Source organism: Bolinopsis microptera, chromosome 1 (assembly GCF_026151205.1).
Source record: "Bolinopsis microptera isolate Bmic1 chromosome 1, MBARI_Bmic_1.0, whole genome shotgun sequence".
In the NCBI taxonomy this organism is placed as follows: Eukaryota; Metazoa; Ctenophora; class Tentaculata; order Lobata; family Bolinopsidae; genus Bolinopsis; species Bolinopsis microptera.
The window spans coordinates 11,334,062-11,344,534 of NC_087072.1; the positions used below are offsets into that span (position 1 = coordinate 11,334,062).

Sequence of the window (10,473 nt, forward strand, 5' to 3'; positions counted from 1 at the left end):
TCATATTAATGTAAGGGTTAATCGATCTTCTTACATTTCAGAGGATGTCATGAATCCTAGCGAACCTAAGAGATCGGTGAAAAAAAGGTCTATACTAACGTCAATAAAAGACGGTATCGTAAACGAAGTGAACTCGTTGTTATTTACGGATAAAGGTAAATTGATAATTTTTAAAGTCGAAACTTCACATCATATTTGATGATAATGAGTAATGACAGATGGCGCCACTGCTGTTAACTGTTATGCGATTTTATTATATCTATAAGTAAAACGTTTTTTAAATTTGTTCCTAACATTTAAAGGTTTTAGCGTAGGGCAGTGGGGTGGGCGACAATTGACCCCCCCCCCCCCCCGACAATTGACCCCCCCGACAATTAACCCCCGTCATTGACCCCCGACAATTGAACCCAGTGTAATTACATAGGGGGTCAATTTTCGGGGGGTCAATTGTCGGGGGGTCAATTGTCGGGGGTCAATTGTCGGGAGGTCAATTGTCGGGGGTCAATTGTCGTACTAAGCCCTAGATTTCGCGACAATTGACCCCAGTGTAATTACATAGGGGGTCAATTGTCGGGGGGTCAATTGTCGGGGGGTCAATTATCGTACTAAACCCTAGATTTCGCGACAATTGACCCCAGTGTAATTACATAGGGGGTCAATTGTCGGGGGGGGGGGGTCAATTGTCGGGGGGTCAATTGTCGCGGTACCGGGCAGTGACCGAATCTGCCCATTTTCCCACGGTTTGTCGACTATTGTCACATATTGTCATATCTCGTCATATATTGTGAAATCTTGAATTTGTGTCGTATTGTCACATATTGTCATATCTCGTCATATATTGTGAAATCTTGAATTTGTGTCGTATTGTCAAATCTTGTCGTATATTGTTGAAGTAAATTGTCGTATATTGTCACATATTGTCATATATTGTCAAATATTGTCTGAATATTTTGTCATGTATTGTCATAATATATTGTCATATCTAGTCATATATTGTCATATATTGTCAAATCTTGTCATAATACAATGTCATAATATATTTCATTATATATTGTCATAATATTTTGTCATATATTGGCACATATTGTCGAAAAACTGTCATGGCACTCTCGGCTCCTGCCCAGTGTAGATACTAAAATAGACTTTCGATGTTGACGAGAAATATAGAAATATTCCCAATAGTATCATAAATAAAGCCACTAATACTATGTGTTGACATGGATAGGACATCAGTGCCTCAAAATATTCTAAAATGGTCGGCGTTTAATTCTTGACACCATCTAAGAAGCCCACTGGTGACCGGCGGTATCACGCGCGAGGGTTCTTGTTACTGGTTATAAGTAATTATTTTTATTTCAGAACAAGATCAAAGATCAGATGCAAGAAAATTAATAAATGGACAAGTGCCTCAAGTTAGAAAGGGTTTTAAAGGACAGGTAAATAAATATAAAAGTCTATAGCGCAATTATCCATCAAGATTCAAGTTAAATATTGACGAAATACATATAATGAATAATTTGATAAGCAAAAATGACGATGTTGATTTTACAAGGTGAAGATTGATGATACGGTCTTACATCAAATAACTACAGTAAAAAACTTTGTGGACGAGTTAGCCAGAGTAGAAACATGCGAAATAGACGTTTTAAAGTTTCAAGCTAAAAAGGTAAATATATTCACAGTTCCGCTAATAATACCTTATTACAGTCCTAACAGGAAGAACTTTTATCATCCTAAACAAGTTATGAGCAAAATTAGTCTAATTTTTGCCGTGGATTAATGAACGTTTCAAATGTATTTTTGGGATATTAAGAGATAGGGTTACAACCTGGAGTAAACCAAAAATAATTCATACATTGCACATTCGTATCTAGGTAAGTAGGTATAAAGAAGTTGGTGTACGTATGTGCTCAGTGCTGTAGAGTGCAGATGTTAAGGAATGAATATCAAGAAATAAATAAATAAAAAGGAATTGTACCAATTAAAGATAAATGTTAGGTCGGTCATAGACTGGAACCCAGTCATGATATGGTTATGACATGGTTTTGGCATGGTTATGACATGGTTATGACACGGTTATACCATTGGGAATCTTATCTATTCTATGACAAAATTGTTAAACTCAAATTAATTTTTTACAGTAATATGTTCTCAGGGATTAAACATCGAACAGTACGGGAGAGACTTGGAGAGTTTGGCCAATGTTGACGCTGCTGGTATGCTTCATCGTCTACCTCGTAGCCTAACGAACATCAAAACTCTTGAAGCGATAGCCAGTCTTCCTAGGTTTAATGGCACTATCTACGAGACTGAGCCCAGGTTACTAAAGTCGTATATGCAGCTCCATCTGGAAAAGCTACATCTTGATGATGCGGGGGCGACGTTTTATTATACTCTAACGTACCCAGTGCTAACAAGATCATCGCTGATCCCAACTTTCCGGGTGGAACAAACTGGGTTTATTGTTAACGGCCGTCATATGATGCTAGACTTGCCAAATCAGTTAGCACTCATTGATGGTCGTTACCATGAATATGATTGTGGGCAAAAGATATTCGATCTCTGTCGAATTAACACGACGACCATTAAGCCGTCGTGTCTGCAGGGATCCTTGACTGATGAATTGTGTTCCACGATTCCCTCAGATTGTGGAGAGATGTGCAGCATCAACACAAGGAGTGGATTGTTGTTGACCACAAGTCATGCTATCCATGCCTTTTTAGGTAGAGATAGCAAAGACAAACAGATGGTGACTGTTTCACCTGTCGCCATGTCTGCACATTTCCTACCGTGGGTGAATTACTCTTCCGTTGTTGTGATGGGAAATGGACGGGTGATTGAACCTCCGGTGGACCAGGACTACGAGTTCAACATACTGATAAACTCAGATTATGTTAACTACACAACCCCCATCTTTAACAACGTGATTAGTGTTGATGAATCTGGATTGGAAGTATTGCAAGCGCAAATAGAGCAACATAAGAAAATGATAGCTAACATAACACTACTCTATGAAACGGCAAAAACTGAAAGGAGTAATGATGGTGACTCTCTTTGGTCGAACTTATCGTTGTATCTGCATTTCGGACAAACAATATTTTTGCTCTATTTACTGGCACAATTTATTAATTGTGTAAGAAATATGAAACTTGGATCCGTTGACTAATTTCAACAATCAACATGCTGTAAACTACCTTAAGAACGACAAATTTAGTCTATCATAAATTTAGTCAAACTTTTGACTAAAATTGTTGAAAACCAAATTTCATTTGACTAAATTTTTCGGCGACTAATATTGAACTTGAAGTAGACCAACATTTTAGTAGAGTATATATGAATTAAATTTTATTGTGCTTACATTCTTTATCATATGTTTATGACAAACAGTTAAATATCGCTAACTGTACACAGGTCCCTACTGCGTGTAATAAGAAATTGTATGCTATGATATGTAACTAATTTATGTAATGTTGGCTCGTCGTTGGAATGTTCCCAGATCGAGAATATTCCTCCTTACCAAAATAATGACGTATAGTGTAAGTACCAAAATACGGGCGTATAGTTACAGGATCAAGAGGTTAATAATTTGTCCATGTGACCGTTTGTCGCGCAGTGTGCAGGTGGGCCCATGGGAAATTTCTAATACATGTGTTCCGTTGTCTGTACTAGTTCACTATAAAGTATGACTTTAAATGGGAAATTGGAAAAAAAACTAAGTAATAATGTAAAATCAAATAAATGGAATGGAAAATGATCTCGAAAAGTCAAAAAATTCGACTAAAATTGTTGTAGACTAAAAATTTGCGAAATTTGTGCCCAAAATTATGGTAACTAAAATTATAGTAACCAAATTTATTGTGGCCCACCCAAATTTGTTGGCCCTAAGGTAGCTATTGATTTTATATTGCTTATTCACTGTTTTATGACATAGACCGTTTCCCTTTCACATAATGTCATTGTAATTTTATATTCTTATATTTCAATTAACTAAGCTAATTTAACTGTTTGAAGAGATAAAAGTATATTAAATCAATATGAAAATTGTTGAATTGGTTAGTTACATGAATTTAGATAGCAAATGATATGATTTGATTACACAATATCGATATACAGAATAACATCGAGATGATCAAAATAATAATGACATTGATTATGATAATAACGCAATATACTAAATAGGGTGATATTACAATATGCAACCGGACAAATGGCCATTCACAGTTGAAGGTAAGACTGTAGAAAAAACAAATTTACATCACTCTTAGTGATTGCTACGTCCTTGTCTCATATTCTTAACACAATCTTGAACCGCATTTGAGTAATTAAATTTTTTAACTGTTTCAAAAACCGTCGCCTTTTCAGAATGCAAAGCAGACATAATGGGAGCTACGGGATACAGTATGACGGAGGACCAGGAAAGGGCCATCAGTGCCATTCTTAATGGGTTAGACGTGGTGGTATGCTTACCAACAGGAGCTGGAAAGTCGCTTATCTTCCAAGCCCTAGCGCTTAGTTGCAAGATAAGAAAACTTGACTATGTGGTCATCATCGTGACACCACTAAAATCTATCTCGTTTACTCATATACATAGTTTTAAAAAGGTTAGTACCATAGGATTTACGTAGCGTTGAGATCCTAAGGCACAATTTTATAGGAGAGCAGAAAGCCATTAACCCTCTTCCTGTAACTACTACAAGTTAAGCACAAGGGTCATAATATGAAATAATGTTTCCACTTTTCAGTTGAACGTGGGCTGCTTAGATGCCAATACAGACTCTATCGAGTTATTTTCTTCCACTGAATATAATGCTGTTGTAGCTAACCCGGAGGTGTTCTTCAGTCAGAAGGGGGAACAAGTTCGTAATATAAAAAAATACTTATTGATTTATTGAGTTACACTCCAATAAGGTCCTTGTTCTTGTATAATTAAAGGATATTGAAGTGAGCCCCTAAAATACCGTATTTGATTTCAAGTTAAAGATGAAAAATGTATCATCAGGTATTAAGAGAAATACAGGGAAGGTGCCGTTTATTTGTAATAGACGAGGCGCACTGCCTAAAGACATGGGGAGAAGGGGCAACAAAACGAGATAAACCCTTCAGAAAGCGATTTAAGGAATTGGCGAACGTCATAGCAAAATTAAAGGTTAACGTTATGCAATATTGATGTAAATAAATAGGGACATGAAACTTGGTATCCTTAAAATATCGTGATGTAGAATATTAACAACTGCTCCTTTATAAATGTCTTAATCATCTTTCAAAAATGTCGCAATGTATAATTGAATCCTTCGGCTTCCTGTAATTGGCTGGTTACACTTGTGTAACAATGTGGCTGTTGGAATAAGAGATTACGTGGTACACCCTGTGTGGTCTATGTAATTTCAAACTAATCACAAACAACGGCTAATTTAATCGATATTCCAATTAAAAAGGGTACAATTTCAGAATAGGCCGAGAATATTATGTATGTCCGCTACGATGCGAGAAGTTACGGATAAATGTACCAGACAGAGTCTCGGGATTTCTTCTTTTTTGGAGATAAAGAGGAACCCCATAAACCCACGTATAAGCTTTATTAACGCCAAGGGAAAACTCAATGTTAATAACCTTGCCCAAATGCTAGAGAAAGGAAAACAATGCCCGAGAATTCTCATATTTGAGAAAAGTTTAGTGGATTGTGGCCTTCTTTATCTCTCGATTAAAAAGGTATCTCGTGTTTGTAAAATTCCTGTAATGTATCACGAGTGCGCTGTTATCTATGTTTGCAACATAATTTTGGGCAAATGTTATTTTCCACTAGCAGTCGGTCAGTTGAAAAAAAGTGCGACTTTTTACAATAATTTCGTTCAATAGACCGTGTGCTTTTCAACACAGAACAGAATGCAATATAGTATTAAAAATAAATACTATATAACTACAAAAAATAGGCTTTGAAGAGTGATAAGTTGACTATAAACCTTGTAACTTTTATGAAAAGATGTATGATACATGGTATATGCGACAGGCACTAGAAGAGAAGGGGCGCACAACAGCAGGTCTGGAAGTTTATCACTCACAGATACCAGCAAAAAAACAAGAGATGATTTCAAGAAGCTTAATGCTGGAGGACGGCGATGTAAGAATAGTCATAGCTACTAGCGCCTTGTCAATGGGTTTCGACGCTGTGGGTAAGCAATGTTAATTTAATGACTTGAACGATTTTTTTTAAATTTCGTCTGTGTCAACGGAGTTTGGATCTCCACGATCAGTTCCCTGATAAATGTAACTATAACATTCGTATTATATCAATATGTATACATAAGATTGCGGACCAATATAAATAACGAATAAATTTTCAGGTATATGCTATGTTGTACACTTACAAATGCCTAGACGATTGGAAGACTTTGTCCAAATGACTGGTAGATGTGGTCGAAAAGACGGCATAAAAGCTATCTGCCTCCTGTTCATTGACATTAAACCCAAGGATCTAGAAGACTTCTGTAATGATTACAGGCTACAGAATGAAGAATGCAGACATTCGAACTTGGTTAAACGTTTTACAGGTAATTTTGTGGCTTTCTTTAATCTTATGAGATTTTTAAAATATTGAATATTGTAGGGTCAGTGAATACTTGAGTTGGTACAAATACCAATATGCAATAACCAATGTACGAGCTGCCATTGCCCAGCCTCGTGGAATAGATTTTATATGCCAAATGCAATACGAAGTGTGTCGATAAAATAATACTTTATATATCATTTATTCAGTTATTCCTATTATTTTATTATATTTAAAATTCACGAACTTCGCGGAGAAAATTAACAAAGTTGTTAACTTTAAGACAGTGAAAACCAGAAAAGTGAAATACAAATTCGCATATCATCAGGAGTTGTGGTGGCGAACAACTTGACTGTTAATGATACATGCTGCGACATTTGTGGTCCTACCCAGGACGAAGTTTTGATAAATCTTATTTCCCTTGAGGAGGAGGGAAACGTCGCTCAATCTTTAGCAGGTAAGTTTAAGGCATATGTTTTCTAAAACGGAAGAAAGACTGATTGTTTTAGTTCCATCCAGTTTAACCCAGTTGTCAATCGACAAAAGATTTACGAATGTCACTAGAACCTGGTGTCCCTATGTAGACGGGATTATTTGTGAATTATTTTTATGACTATGATCATTTCCTTAGACAGACATCCGGTAACAACTGTCAAAAGGGACAATTTTGAAAAAGCGTTGAAAGACCTCATGGATCAAATCAGCTTTGGATCAATGCCGTTTCTCGATAATGACTTGACAGAGGGTATTATCAAATTGATTGTACAGGAGTGCCACAAAATCTGCTGTCCACAAGATTTGGATGCCTTGGTGTCGGGGTTGAGTGAGTCAACTAAATTGGACATCATGGAAATCTTTTACGATATTTTTAAATTGAAGAAGGTCGACGGGAGTTCTTATAACAGTCGCTAATACAGTTACTTTTAGTCTGGGCTGTAAGGGGAATCTGCTGGCAATGAACATTCAAATTTCACACTAGAAGTTATCTTCGAACTACGGAGAAGTGTCTCCATAATTACATAATTATCAGTTAGCAAAATTGGATTCAGCAGTTGGCCACAATAAGTTTTTTTCAATCAATTTTTTCGCTAAGAAATCCATTTGAACTTTCCGTGCCAACGAACCTTAAAAATCGACTCTTTCGTACATCACTGATAATCCCAACGCATGCAATGACCGTATTCAATTCAAATTTAGAGATAATGTGTGTGGATTATTAGTATAATGATTGATGGCTCGTATGTCGCCTCTGCATTTGACATAATATTAAAGATTAATTCATTGTTCTATATGTATTTGCGTTTATCATTATTTGAGAAATCGTGTTTAAATTCAGTTGATTATAATGCTATCGGGGGGGGGGGGGGGGGGGACACGCACCCCCTTTTTCCGGCTATTGTGGTACTAACTGTTGAGAAATCACAGTACTAACTGTGTCTTGGTATATAACATAGGATACCCACCCATAAACAGCTCATTAAACATTGGAAAATGGGCAAATTATACCCACTATTTAGTAGGGGTTGTGTTTTCAATGTAGTTCGAATTAGATAAAAAGTTAAATATACAGGAAAAAAATTCTAAAAAACCCAAAAAAAAACTCTAAACCACGTTCCCAAAATTGAAATTTGTGGTAAAATGGGTTTTTTGGGGTTGGAAAATGTACCATATACTAACTGGAAGATATGACCCCCCCCCCCCCCCCCCCCCCCCCGATGCTATCATGATTGCATAGAATAATGTACTGTGAATATGTTAGATTTCAGCATTACCAAGTATAATTAGTTCACAGTCCACGCCCTACCTACCAACCTGCTACACAACATGAAGGCTTTGATTTGCTTTTAATTTAAGAGCTATAATGTGTATGAAAAAAATCAACTATAACAGGTTTAGATGTTTACCTGAATTCTGCATCGTTCGATAGCAACTCCATTTATACATCTAGTCAGCAAGCCATTACTGTACGTGTATTCCACCAGTACTTGCGATCTTGGTTGCAGCTTTCACATGTTTTATGGGTCCAACTTTCGCAGTTAATGGCTTCTACCTTGCGAGTTCGTAGAAGGTAGACCATTTCTTGCTGTCACGGGCTAACTAAATGGCATAGGAACATTTAGGAGCGACCAAAGCAGCCTCATTCAGTGCTTTCTTCTTCGTCCTCTTCGTCAGTCCAAAGTAGTTGAGTAGAGCTGGTAAGTATGGTACCCAATCTCTACCGTAAAGAGCTGAGCTTTCCAAACGCACCTGTCGATGCCAGCTCTCTGTTGTACCGTACTTATTTACGCACGACTTGGTCACTGAAATTACTCTCGTCACCACAAGTCAGTTCAATCAGAACCACTTCTCTCTACGATGTCAGGTCTCTCGGATGTGTTGTAGATGTGTTGTAGAACTGGGCAGGTATCGTGTCCTCGTCCCAGATCAGCATCCAGTCTTTCGCCCTCTCGAACGGCATCTCCTTCCTCAACTTCAGCTTATCATAGCTCCCATCCTCCAACTTGAACCGTAACGATTATTTGTCGAAGGGCGTGGAAAATGCGGAATTGTACGTCTTGAGTTGGTCTAGCAAGGCTCCAGCTATGACACGCAGAACGTTGTCATGCCCCCAGTTGTATCTCTTGGAGTTTCTTGCTACACTACAGACACTAGACAGCCAGGATCTGGTTGATGTTACACGTCTTCCAAAAGTTTCCTGTGCTCGAATAGTTTCACAGCTTCATATATTAGCAGGGGTATTAGCCACATCCTTTTGTCGAGTTTAGATGGAATTTAAGGAGAGCTGGGATCATCTTGTAGTTGTAGATGAGGTTGTTCCAATAAAGTCTAATTGCGTTGTGTCTCCCATGTCAAGAACCTGCCCTGTACTACCTTGTTCACCAGGGTGACTAGCATGTTTACATCTGAGTCCTCCTTGGTCTTTAGTTACTACTCCAAACAGCTCCTGGAAGTAGAGATCTCGCTCCCTAGCAGTCAGCTCCGTCGTATACGACCATTTTGAGCTGTTATTGTAGGCTTGTTATGTAAGGCTTCTATTCATTTAGTGTTATCACTGTTCTTTAAGGCGTGTCCCTTTGATACCTGAAGAGACTTGTATTAAACTAAATTGATAATTCATTGCGACTTTGATTCAAACTTTGATGAACCTATTAATTATATAGTATTATGATTATTATATAGTGCAATGAGAGTTTCTACCTTTTTAACCCTGCACTAAGCTAAAATATATTAATTTAATCTGAAAATCACTTAAATTCTTACCTAACAATTGCAGTCTAGCCTGATTGCGACATCATTAGAAGAGAAAAATAATTGAAATCCAATTCAGCAACAGACAAGAAACCATACTTCCTGCAAATTTGGTAGTTGTAAAGTCATGTCAACCTAGGAAATTGTTTCAGAGTATTTCTCTGATTCTGTCGTGTTGATCATCATTTCACAATGCCTCAGCCATACTAAAACAAAACCTACGATTTAAAAGGGCTCCCATATGTTTGTTTTATGTGGGAAACATTGTAGAATACACACGCTACACACTATGGTTTCAGAGCGGATACTAATCTCATGCTGCAGTGTTAATAAGCATGAAAGTACAGAATTAGAAGGTAACAAAATCTTATCGACCACACAAATTCAGGTTATTAAATGATAAAACAACTTCTTATCTACTCCACCCCTAATGTCATAACTGATCACATATTATCTCACCACCTCCCTATATTTACAATATTTGACTGGGAAATTAGCAAGACCAAAAATATTCACAAGCACACTCAATATTATGACTATTATAAATCAAACACTGATCAATTTGCTGAAGTCTTGGGTAACAAACTAGACAAGAGAAAGTGTGTCAAACAGTATTATATATGTACATTTAATTAAATCAAGTGATGCAATACAAACTAGACAATGAACCAATTATAGAT

At 37.1% G+C, this 10,473-nt stretch overlaps 1 long non-coding RNA gene across 1 annotated transcript in view; it reads right to left on the reverse strand.

The window, feature by feature from the left end:
* The window catches only part of LOC134819547 (uncharacterized), a 30,740-nt gene extending 20,810 nt beyond the window's left edge, over window positions 1-9,930 (reverse strand). Inside the window, exons 1-2 of the long non-coding RNA XR_010160781.1 lie at window positions 9,806-9,930; window positions 8,449-9,625 (exon numbers count right to left, since the gene is read on the reverse strand). This is a non-coding gene — a long non-coding RNA (uncharacterized LOC134819547). The remainder of the gene's footprint in view (window positions 1-8,448; window positions 9,626-9,805) is intronic.
* Between the last annotated feature and the right edge of the window lie 543 nt (window positions 9,931-10,473).